Source organism: Centroberyx gerrardi, chromosome 22 (assembly GCF_048128805.1).
Source record: "Centroberyx gerrardi isolate f3 chromosome 22, fCenGer3.hap1.cur.20231027, whole genome shotgun sequence".
NCBI classification, from domain to species: Eukaryota; Metazoa; Chordata; class Actinopteri; order Beryciformes; family Berycidae; genus Centroberyx; species Centroberyx gerrardi.
In genome coordinates, this window is record NC_136018.1 from 13,377,930 (window position 1) to 13,391,087 (window position 13,158).

General features: G+C 44.1%; 1 protein-coding gene across 2 annotated transcripts in view; it reads left to right on the forward strand.

Moving 5' to 3' along the window:
* Nucleotides 1-13,158, forward strand: part of myripb (myosin VIIA and Rab interacting protein b) — a 108,354-nt gene that overhangs the window by 50,537 nt on the left and 44,659 nt on the right. The gene's annotated exons all lie outside the window — the stretch shown is intronic.

The window sequence follows — 13,158 nt, forward strand, 5'->3', positions numbered from 1 at the left end:
CACATCCGCCGTCTCGAGGGAAACTAGAAAACGGGATTTTAGAGAAAAGAAGGGGATGTATACATTTATCATTTATAGAACAAGGGAAAACAATGTGAGGAGCGAAAGAGGCAGGGGAATGTGCTACAGCTGGGTGGATTTGCATATGTGTATTACAAACCTGTGTGTGTGTGTGTGTGTGTGTGTGTGTGTCTATTAAGGCTGTTTATGCATGCATGTCAGTCCAAAGCCTGGAGAGTTGCTCTAACCCCCGACTCTACACTACTGGATGAATATTAAGCTCTCTCTGGACTGGGTGGGGTGTGTGGAAATACTACTACGCTGGAGTGTGTGAGTCTCTGCGCGTTAGATTCTTATGTTTATTATGAGCTTAGACTATTACATGTGTGAATGTGTGTGTGCTATGTGTGTCTGTCTTGAGCGTGCATCTGTGTCACTGTGTTTGAAGATTCCTTGAGTCAGTGTGAGGGTCTATATGTAGCACTGCCTTGGGCTGATAGTCAAACTGGCATGTTTCTCCCACCTGAGCCTCCACTGGTGAGAGCTAATGTGTTCGTAAGAGCACAATATGATACTCCAGCTGTGTGTCTGCACGGGTGTCCACGGGTCTGCGTGTGTGTGTGTGTGTGTGTGTGTGTGTGTGTGTGTGTGTGTGATTTTGTACCAGAAAGAGCAAGCCTTGGTGTGCGTTATCAGAAGAAAGAAAGCAAAAAGATAGAGGGGTTGGTGTTGTGATAAATGTAGTGGTGCATTTTGGAGTCTGCCGTGCATGTGTGCATGTGTGTGTGTGTGTGTGTGTGTGAAGGTGGCGGTGAAAGGGATTGCAGAGCATGACGAAGCTGTCCGAAGCTGTGATGCCCCTCCACTCTGCCCCCTTTCTTCCTTTCAATCCCCCGCTCTGTCTCGTCTCTGTCTTTGATTGATTTTTGCTGCATGGCGGATTGAGTTAGACCCGCTGCCCCGAGTCCTGGTGCTCAAGACAAGAAGGTGGAGGAGGATGACGAGGAGGGGGGGGGGTAGAGGGGAAGGGATGATAGTAGTGGAAAGAGGGGCCAAGGTTTGCATCGATCATCTCTCCCTCACTTTCCCCCTCCTTTTCTCTCTCTCTCTCTCTCTCTCTTTCTCTCTCTGCCTGAGGCTCAGTAATGTTCTCATTAGGGGTTCAGACTGAGTCACAGATGGGCCTGATGTCACAACATTGCCGTCTACCAGCTACATATAAATACAGCACTTTTCATTAGCGCATTAAACAGGCTTAAATCTGGTCTTAGCATGAATTACTCTCTCTGGGTGGAGTCATGGCATTTGAAACAGTGATTTAGAGCTTGCAGGAGCGTTAGCTTAAGGCTAGAGAAGCCCCAAACGCTATTTTGAATATGCCTATTAGTGCTGTCAGACAGAGTGGGTGATATTGTCAAGGAAATATTGATTGGATGTTAAACAGTAACTGTTACTGTTGGGAAATGACTATACAGCAAGGAAGGTTGCTTTCTTAAAGAATAGCTGTGTGCTTAAAAGCGAGTCAAAAGAGAGTCAATAAACTATAGTGCAAAGAAAGTTATTTGTCATTTTTGCCTAATTGTGGGATATGCTAGACTCCTTTGGAAAATAACAATAAATAATAAACAAATAACAATGTCAAATGAAGAAAGAAAAAGGTATTATGTTCTCTTCAAATGAGAATAAATGAAATGCAGTATCAGAGACAGAAATGCACCATCAATTGAAAAATAATCTATCTTATACTGTATATTCATTAATAATATCTCAGCTTATCAGCATTTGCTTCTCCTCAGTGGTTTTTGGCAAGTTTTTTTTAATTGTTTTTCTGAGGGATTCTGTTGAATCTAAATGCAAAATAGCGTGGAGAGGGAACAGACTGCCAAATGGTCACACTCACATGTACCGGCTGTCCATCAACATTCACAGTGGCACGGCCACGCTGCTCAGGACTGTGATCTGTCTAGGGAAAGCAGATTTACACTCGCCACACAAATGCACGCACTCACACTGAACTCACACATGCATGCACACGCTAAAACTCACACACACACACATACACACACATACACACACATGAATTCATGTATCCAGGCAGGCACATGCCCACAAGTAAACATACATGTGAGCACACACATTTTTAATGATTATATGTTGGTTGATTACATTTCTGACCTGTTACAGTTGAGACGTGGATAGGCATTGCTTGACTGAATGTTTAAATTTTTGATAAGAGTGACATGAACATAATATCATCAGGTGAAAACCTCGTAACTCAAATTTCTGTGATATTCATGTTTTAACTTCAAGTGAAGAATTACTATGGGATTGTCTATGGGTTGAGAAAATTCTACAACCATTGGGTTTATGAAACCCTTTCAAACCGTTTTTGGATAAACTAAAAAAATGCAAGTTGTCAGTCACAGAGAAGCAATTTAAACTTTCAAATACTTTCTTGTAATTATCTAAAATGTCTGTCTCTCACATGCAAACAACACCCATTCGGCCCCTAAGTAGGATAAAACAAATTATTTACAAATACTCCTTGACCTTGATCTGATGCAATGGGGAGATTTTGATAAAGGTGAACAGTGTTTCCAAATCAGAGGTCGGTTTGAGGTGTTTGTGTGTGAAGATGATATGTGGAGGGAAAAGTGATTCAGTTTAATCTGTTGTACCTGTGGCAGCACTGTCATAACACCTGCCTGGTCATCTACCAACACACACACACACACACACACACACACATGCTTGCCTGTACATGCACAAACCATAGCCTTTCTCTCCTGAGTGAGTGGGACAAGCATGACCGTGTGCAGTCTGGTAGTATTAACTACAAGGCCCATCCTGAGCCATGGTCCTCACACACACACACACACACACACACACACACACACTCACACAGTTCAGTCAGAGATCATTTTTAGCGGAAACTGAAAAGTGATTTCTTTTTTCCACAAACACTCAAAACAGAAAGTCATTCAGTAGCAGAAGGGAAAAGTAAAGAGCAAGAGATGAAGAGAGATGAAGGTCAAGAGAACGAGGCAGAGGGAGAGGGCCGGCAGAGAAAAAGATATTGAGAGAGGTAGAGAGGTAATGACAGAGGAGTGCTGCAAAGTCATAAAGTTCCTGTCCCAGCTGACCGGCAGCGCAGACACAAATTCTTTTGAATTAACATTAAATCCTCTTTTTTTGTTTTGCCTCTCAAGTTGCTTTGTGCCCCCTGTCTCTGCCTTTTTCTTCCTCTGCCTCTCGCTGTCTTTTTCACTCCCTATCTGTTTAGATCTCTCTGCCTTGTCCTCTTTCTCTTTTATTCTCTCTCCCTTTAACTCTCTCTCTCTCTCTCTCTCTCTCACACTCTGTCTCTCTCGCTCTGTCACGCCCCCTCTCTATGTAGCTAATGAAGTCTCCATTTTCCACATTTACATTTCAACGACTGCATCTCCCTGTGCTTAATCTGCAGAAATGGACCGCTCTGTGCCTCTCTATACAGTCCTCAGGCGATAGAATAATGTGCCCATATGTGTGTGTGTGTGTGTGTGTGTGTGTGTGTGTGTGTGTGTGTGTGTGTGTGTGTGTGTGTGTGTGTGTGTGTGTGTTTGCGTGCACAGAAATAGTAATATACTAAGTGACACACACTGTTCTTAGCAGTTTATGGAATTCATAATCTCATCCTAAAGCATGACGGCAAGGAGATTATGCCATCCACTATAAATGATAGACCATATTGTACAGTACTCTACATATACACACTCACACTGAGCATACACACATACAGGAGAGGCTCACATGCAAGCACATACATGCACATTGAATACACACACACACACACAAACACAGGCATACACCCGTTGATTAAATTGCATTTACATTAATTTTTTCCATTAAATTCCTTCTTAAATATTTTAATAAGGGCGACTCCATTCTCGGTAATCTCTCCATGCATGCAGACAGTCATTGTGCTTCGGCTCAGTGTGTGCATTGCAGGCAGAGCTGCAAACAAACTGTGAATCCACATGCAAACATGAACGCAGAGGCACACACGTACCTCTATACACATAAACACACACACACAAGTGCGCACAAGCACCACTGCAGTTACAGTCTGACATTAACCATCTCTCATCTCGTGATTGTGAGCCTAATTGAACAGAGCAAGCCCTGGGCCTGCGATGGTGGTGTAGAACTGTAGCTGACAGACAGCTTGGTGGTTCAAAGCAAGACACACTCAATGTCCAGATTTAATTATCTGCCTCTTCGCAGTCGGGTCGCCTCGCTCTAAAGGCCAGGCAGAGGCTGATTGGCTCGGGGGCTAAACACATGAGCTAACACACAAACATACAAACACTCCGAATTTCCCCCGATCATCGTTATCATGCAAGCATGCAAACACACACAAACACGAATAACACAAATACACAATCACAGATATCACATGTGTATCATCAGCTCCTGTCACCTCCTCACAGTGTTTGAATAATTCTTGCTTGTTTGTTTTCACCTGGAAGCAGCAGCAGATGGATGAGGTTTAACACATCAGGACGATTCAGATAGTGGCAGGTAAGTTGTCAATCACAGAGAACTACAATAAGTTGAATTTCTAATGGCCTTTGACTTATTGTATTGTCCTATGTAGCAACTCCACCCATCTGGTGCTCTAAGAAGGTGAAAACAACCCTTAAAAATAACCTGAAAATCTTATTAGACCCAGGTGTGTAGATGAGCTGCCACTATTATGTTCTGCACATAATCTTGATGAAGATCAACATCAGTTAATGCTGCCATTTTGTACCAATTCTGGCCTGATCATGAAAATCCCTCTTTTTATGAGATGAAAAATTCATCTTTTCAAACAAATAGATTACACTAAAGGGGAATGCTCATTGTTCATCAGCAGCTATGAAACATTTATATTTTGGGACATACGCATGCAGTATACCATTAAAGTGAATTGCATGAATTGACATTTGATTTTGAGGTAATTTCCCTCTCCTCCTTTACCCTTCGTCTTGATTCATCCTGATGCTGTTAGGTGAAATCCTCTGAGCTTTTGAGGAACATAGTGCCTATGAAAACCATTCAAATGCCATTCTCTAATTTCAGCAAGAGAATCAATGAGAAAGCCAGGCAGCTTTGTTGAATTAGTGGTAGGTTGACTTTTTGGACACAGACAGCAGCAATGTACCAAGCAATTTAATTCTCTCCTGTCAGTATCTATCACTCATCCTCTAGTTAATACACAGTATTAAGAGGCACAAAATGAACGTATTGACTTTGTCTTGGGGCTGTACAGAAGCACTGACCTTTCACCTGTCTGTCTGCTTCTGTCCTACCTGTCTCCATGTTAATACCTCCTTACCAAAGTGTGGGTTTGTGTGTGTTTTCCCTTGTTTGTGTGTATGCATGCATGGGTGCATTTGTGCGTATGATCTATATTTTTAATATGTTTTAATATCTCCAAATGTTCCCACAACTATAGTAGTCACTGCTCCTACCAGACAAGCACCTGCGGCTAGGAGAGGGAGAGAGACACAAATAGAAAGAAAGGGAAAGAAGTGTGATCTTTTTCTGTCGTCCTTGCAGGAGTATTTTTATCAGTGTGGGTGAGCAAGACTAGTCTGAGACAAGGAGGGTGTGCCCTACAGCGCCGGGCTGCAGATAAACTGTGTATACACACCGCCACACAAGTCTCAACTTTAAGAAGCCATTTACATGTCTGTATCTGTTCCTCTCCCGCTGCTTGTTTGCTCTGTATTTTTGATACGTTTTTACACTTTGAGCGAGGAGATAAAGCGAAATGGGAGGGAGACAAGAGGAACACAGACGGAAGCAGCTGGAGGGAGAGTAGAAGGCAGGATTTATTCTATTCAGGACTTACTCCAAGGGGAGATGTGTGTAATTGGCAACCAAATTGGTGTTAGCGCCACACCGCACTTTGGTACAAGTTTCTATTTCCACATCCACTGCTTCTTGCCTGCTGCATACATGCAAAACACTCAAATGAACAAAAGTAGTTGTGATTTAAGTGAGTATATTTGCTCCTGGTTAGTCATTAGGATGACATGGTGTTGTAACCAAGGTCTTCACATGGTATATGTGTGTGTTGCTGTCGCCGGTGTGTGTGCGGTGTGTGATTTTTCTAATTTTCTGTATTTTTTTATGGCTTCTTAATATCAGAGGCAGGTGAGGGAGAGAGAAGGGCGGAACAGAGAGATGCATTGTTGTGCATTTTGAGCAGGGAGCGGTGGCGACCCAGAGAACTCACTCTATATTCCTGGGAAGCTTTTAGTCAATTGAAACAGTTTGGAGAATGCGGAGTGCAGCTGAATCCTACCTGCAACCCCCCTGTCTACATGAGTTACAGGAGCAGCCGCAGGGAGGAGAGCAAGCAATCATCCCCTCCTCTCTCCGTCACTCCCTCCATCTTTCTCTTCCTCTCCCTCTTAATCTCTCTCTCCCTTTATTACCTTCTCCTCTCTCCCGCCTTTACGGCCTTGTCTCATGTCCAACCCATCTGACACAGGAGCCAGCAGCCGCTCGTAACTCTTGACTGATGATTTGCACTGTACACACAGTCAGGCAGCACAGCAGACACACACGGACTTAGAATCATACAAGCATCTGTGCAAACACACGTGAAGTTGCATGTTGCTCACACTCACACACTTACATACATGCACTCACATATACAGCACATGCTTTACCAGTGTTGGTGATTTAAGTTTAGGCATTTCCTGGTGGACTAGACAGCGTGCCGGTTAGCTTTGACTAAGATCCATTTAAGTACCCTGCTCTCATTAATTGAAACATAGCCTAAATCAGAAACCGTGCTTGAAATTTACTAATGCAATTTGTGGAAGAGCTTCCTCAAAACTAATTACTGCTGAGTATTTCAGCCTTGAAGCAATCTCAATGTGTGAGAGTGTGTGTGTGTGTGTAAATGTGTATGTGCCCAGCACATGTCTGTATTGCGCAGTTTTGTGTGACTTGGAGTCTGTTTGTATGTGTGTGCTGTGTGTGGGTGTGTGTGTGTGTGTGTGTGTGTGTATGTGTGTGTGTGGCTGCCTGCAGTAGTTGTGAGAGCACCCCTTGTGTTCAGTCATAGCACTATTCTCTGTAGGGAATGAGGTTGTGTAGCAGGTGATAAATCACTGCTATCCAGGTAAGCATGTGCGTAACCACACACACACACACACACACACACACAGAAAGACACACACACACAGAAAGAAAGAATCTTAAATGTTCTCTCTGGTGCGTGTGTTAATTTCTGTCAGTCGTATTAGTGTGTTTGCGTGTGTGAATACCGCTGTGTGTTATTTTGCAGATATTGCTCTGAGTCATTCCTGTCTCTCTGACTTCACTGGGCAGCCTCCAGTTCCCAGGCCTCCTCCGTATGTGTGTGTGTGTGTGTGTGTGTGTATGTGTGTGTGTGGGTGGGTGACAGAGTGAGACTGAATCAGTTCCACCTCTGATCTGAGCACAATTCCAGGTCCTGCCGTAAACCCGGTTACACTGAATCACTACAGTGAGTCAGGAGGCAACACCGTCTCCAGTTACCATGATCTATATCTGCGGGTTTGCTGCACTCTGAGCACTGTTGTGTTTCCCCAGGTAATTTCATTCGCATTTAGCTCTGCAGTGTGATTTCGGAAACCGGCTGCTGTGCCGGAGCGCTCCACGTGAATGGGGTCGTTTGTGGCTCACGGTGCTCACGCTGCGGGCCTGCCTGCACAGAGGTGATTGGAAATCTCATGATTCCTAAATCGGTTTATACAGTAAGTTGGCTACTGGATCAGAATGGCCGCTAAAGCCCTTGTTGTTTTTATTGTGGGTTAGTGGGATTGCAGGCGGAAACGGTTTACCTCACAGTGGAGCAGGATATCGGAAACAGCCAAAAATGTTCACTGGCTATTCTGGCAGCTTATAGTGGCATAACACCCCATTATGCCACTTTATAATGGTCTGTCCTTTATTTTGGTGGTTTTCTTGTGCATTGCATGCCTGGGTTCAATTTTTTATGGTTTCTTTTGGCCTACTGCATTTCAAGATGGGTGGTCTTTGCCACATAGGACAACAGAATGAGTGCCAGACAGTTTAGACAGTCACAGAAAAGGCCAGAAACGGCCAGTTTAGTTTCTCTGTAACGACTTTCCTTACTTTATTTGAATTGTCTCTATGTGTTAACCCCACCAGTCTGGTACTCCAGGCAGGTTAAAACAAATGCTAAGGATTTATTCGCAGCAGCTATTTGACTGAGGTCCGGTGCATTGCTACTGTAGAAGAGCTTGAATCAATTAAAGTCAAAGGAAATGCCTTGTACTGAACATCCACCAAACATTGATTGAATCAAATAGAAATAATTTACTTTATTGAGTGTCAGATCCTATTGAACTGTTTCTGCAGTCCTCTCCTCCCCACACTATTGGCTCCAGGCTTGAACGGCTGGTTCTGCAGATGTGATCTATCAAAAACATCTCTGGCGTGGGAGGCGTCCCACAGCACAGCCAGTCGTATCTCATATCCTGGTAGGCTGGCAGCAGTCGGCCTGGGCAGGATGCAAGCTGCGTGATTGGCAGACCAATGATCCCTGCTTACTGATTAAGAATTAAGTTTGCTTTCTTTCACTAAACTTCTTTGATACCGCTCCACTGTATTCACTCTGCTACTTTCTCTCTCCCTATTCTTCCTCTCTCTCTTTCTATGAATCCGGCATGAAATGGCAGAAAATCCTAAGGTGTTGCATGAATAGTAATCTTTCTTTCCCTCTCCTCACTTTACCTCTCACTTGTTCTCTCACTCTCTTGCTCCTTCCTCCCTCAGGCAGATAGTACTATCTGATCCTCTGCCACGGTGAACTCTCTGCAGCAGGAAAGAAATGAGATATTGACACCGCAGGATTCCCATATTCACGGCACGTTCCCTTCCTCTGAACCCGAGAGCCCCCTTTGATGAAATAGAGACAGCAAGGGAGAGGCGGGATATATATATATTTTTTTTTCCAATATTCCAAAATTTCCATACATATCTAAAGTCGGGTCAGTTATAAACAAATTCAAGTATCCGATGATGGCCACAGGGCTTCCTGAGGAGGGTCAGGGGTCGGGGTTTAAAATGAAATTCAAAATAGCTGCATTAATCCCTTCTGCAGTGCTTAGTTTGTTTAGGAGTTCCCAGAACACAGACAGAACAGTGATTGGGGTTAGGATGGGGTCAGTGTCAGACAAAAAGTGGATATGTGGATAACCTGGATGCGTGCCATGGCATGGATTATTCCTTAAAGTCTTAGGACTCCAAATGCCCACGATCATGGGACGGGCAAAATGTTTTGATGTCATCTTGAGACAATACTGTGCTTGTCCCAGACTGCATGAGGGGAAAGTTGATCATGTTATGGATCAAAAGTGTATTTGGAGCACACCTATATTGGCTTTCCCCAAACAGCAGGGCGAGAGTGGTGCTAGGGGCTGAGGCTGTCACGCTAGAGTGTTTTCCAATTCATAAATGTGGATTACCGGGTCAGTATTACCATATTAGTGTTTGTGGAAGGATTTTTTTTGGCACCGACAGCTCATTTAATGATTTGTATAGTCTGGAGGTAATTCATAAAAAAGTGCACCGCAGCTCAAAAAATTCCTGCTCCTCTGTTGTTGTAGTGAGACAGAATACTGCCACTGTTTCCAAAACAAATGTTGAATATTAAAAAATGTTGTGTTTTAGTATTAAAATGTTTAAAATTATGCTACTCATTATCATAAAGCGTAAGTGTGTCATCGTTTTCTTTACAAAGACCTGAACATTTCTCACTGCACTGGCTGGTATTCACTCTGTCTTTCAAGCATTATGCATGCAGAGAAATACACACCTCACACACCCATGGAAAGTGAGCCACTGTATATGAATTACAATTAGCAGAATATGCTAATTGTATCCCAGTATGCCACTGTCCCTTTTCTGCTTGAGTTCTGAGGGGCTTCAAATGATGTATATGCACACATCCTTGTTTCCCTCTCTCTCTCTCTCTCTCTCTCTCTGCTGCATATCAATGATTCTGCATCGCTCCAGGTCTCTGTCTCATTGCACCTCCTCTCCCATTTTTCAGTGCTTTAAATGAGGCTTACCCGCTGCTGTGCTGCAGAGCTGTCTGCTCTCCACTCACCTTGTTTAGTCATGATTTCCCACCTGAGCGAGGAGTGCTGTTTGATCTCATTTGTTTAAAATCATCTGATGTTATTAAATGTGTACCTTGTGGGCTTTGGAGACTGGCAGGTTAGTGCTGGCGGGCTTCCTGTGCTCTTGTCTGTCTTTTTTGCCCCCATGGTCAACTCTGAGACTGGAAGGCATCAGCCTCTTCCCAAGCCAAACTGTGTTAGCCAGCTTAGCATGCTAGCTTTGGATAGGGAGGACAAGGTGAAGCTGATAAGGCTGAGGCTGGGACACTGTGGGTTGACTAGTGCAGGGGTTCTCAAGAGGGGGGGGGTTGTGAGATGATTTATGGGATAGGAAAAAAAAAATTCTACTATATAAATTATGTGTAATGTTGTATGTGTAATTTGGCGTATTTCCGGTTAAAACAGGATGTTCGCATGGGGCATGAAATGAGAAGGGATGATTCAGAAGTGGGCAATGGTGAAACCGATTGGATAGCAGTGTTCATTAAAAGACAATTCTAATTCAGTCGGTAAAGGTAATCCATGACTGTGAATGAGAAAGTGACAATCGCCTTTTACAAAGTTGCATCAGAACGCTAATACCAGGCTATAAGCTTTTACATTTTGAAAAATGTTCCAGTCACCGTTCCATATTGATGTGTGCAGTTGGGAACTCTCTCTCTCTCTCTCTCTCTCCCTCTCAGAGTGTCTTTTGGGCTATTTGTTCCGTACAGCAACAGAGGAACTTCGGTGATGCTGTATGATTCAAACTGGATCAAAGCAGCTGTTCATATCAGGGCTGCCAATGGGAGAAATATCAAAGCAAGCAAATAGACACACATCGAGGCACCCGCAGTGAACACACTCACACACAAACAGAAAGGAAGGAGTTGTGTGTATGTGCAGCAGGAGTGCACACACAAGCATAGGCAAACACACACACACACTAACACACCACTGCATCTCTATCAGGCCAAGGAAAACAAAGCTCAGGTGACCATGCTACAGAGGCAGACATTTTGTGTGTATGCGCGTGTGTGTGTGTGTGTGCGTGTAAATGTGTACCATACACACACCAAGTACCAGTGTGTACCAGTCTTCTGCAGTAGTGTGCTTCCAGTCTTCTGTATGTATGTGGGAAATGAGCGATGCTTGATGTAGTGCTCTGATCAGCTGAAACCAAGCATCGGCTGCACCTTGTCAATGCAGTATTTGTGTGTGTGTGTGTGTGTGTGTGTGTGTGTGTGTGTGTGTGTGTTTGTGTTTTGCTCTGCTCTAGCCTAGGTGAGCTGTTGCCACTAATGTTGAAGCTCTGCAGGTTCCGTAGTGATTGCCTGACTTGTGGATTCATGCATTTTGAATGAAGACCTCTTTCTATATATCTATCTGTCTTTCTCTCTCTCTTACTGTTTCTCATGCTCACTCTGTCTGTCTCTCTCTCATTCTGTCTCTCTCTCTCTCTCTCTCTCCATTTTCCTCCCTCTGAGGCGTTGAATCTGCTCCGCTCTTCTTCAGCGGAGATTATTTTTCACGCCACCAAACAGCCGCAGGACCCGCATCCCCACACTCTGTTTCTGTTTACTTCAACGACTTCTTCTGAAACGTACCCATCTTGGGTAAATTCGTTTTAGCAAAACACAAAATACGGCGAGTCTGTATGTGATATACCCTGATTCTGCCTGCTGCATCGCTCTCGGTGTTGTTGATGCACCGTCGGTGACTATCAGGCGGCCTGTGAGATTGCCTGCCTACGTGCAGAGGACAGGAGCAGACGTAGTGCTGCTTCCACCCGGTGTCAGTGCCTCAAATACCTGCAGGCAGACACACAGCTCCTCTATCAACAAGCGCCCACACACACACACACACACACACACACACACCCTCTCTCACAGACATGCAGGGGTGCGCATACTGTAACACACGGACCGACGAACAGCTGCGACCAGGGCATCCAAACACACACAGATGCAGGAATGCAAGTGCAAAGCCAGAACGAAACACAAAGACAGACAAAGACAAACAGGAGACAAACACAGAAAGGAAGGAAGGAAGGAGGGAAGGAAGAAAGGAATGAGGCAGAGTGTAGGCGAAACACGTCTTTGGGTAAGCTCGTCATGCTCGCTAATCCCTTTCCTCACCACCTCCACACACGACACACGTGCACACACACACACACACACACACACACACACACACACACCGCATTTACTCTCCATTCTGCCACTCCTGTAGTTTTGTTCAGACAGGGGTTTTTTTGGGGGCGGCCGGCTGATTTACAAGTCAAATGCGGTTCGTTAGTTTGTCCCACGCTGCCCATGTTTATTCATGTTCCTTATGTTGCTCTGGGTCAGACAGAGAGCACCGGCTTCCCCCAGTAAGATTCATTCAGTGACGCCCGGCATTTGCTCCCAGCGGGCCGTCGCTTCAGTACGCCTATCCTTAGAATCAGCTTCACGACATTTACATTTTAGGTGTTTAGCTGATGTTCTCATCCAGGAATAAAGGAGTAAGGAGTGCAGCTGTCACAGCCACAGCGCTTCGACGATGTAAATAAATAAGAACCAGGCAGAAAAGCTACAATAAAGTGTTTTTCACTACAGTAGTATTTAGCTTTGAATTAAAGCTGTCAATCTTTTTTGTTTGTCTCACACACACACTGCACAGTACATCCATAGACTATGACATTCTTCAGATGTCTCAATACCAACACACATAGGACATGCATCCTCCATAGACACATGATGTGTTTGTCCCATTGAGCTGGGAAGTTTTAACTGTGTGGACTTTAATTTGTCTTTGCCTTAGTTATTTATTATCAAGCTATGTGTGACAATGTTGATACAAACCTCTCATCTCTCAGTGAATGTATCCAAGTTTTTACAAATTATCAATAATAATAATAATAATCAGTACAGTGTTGTAGCACTCATCAAGTAAAACTGTATATTTGTTTATACAACCATCGGTATTCCCGATGGTTCCCGTATTTCTCCTGTGCTGTATTTAT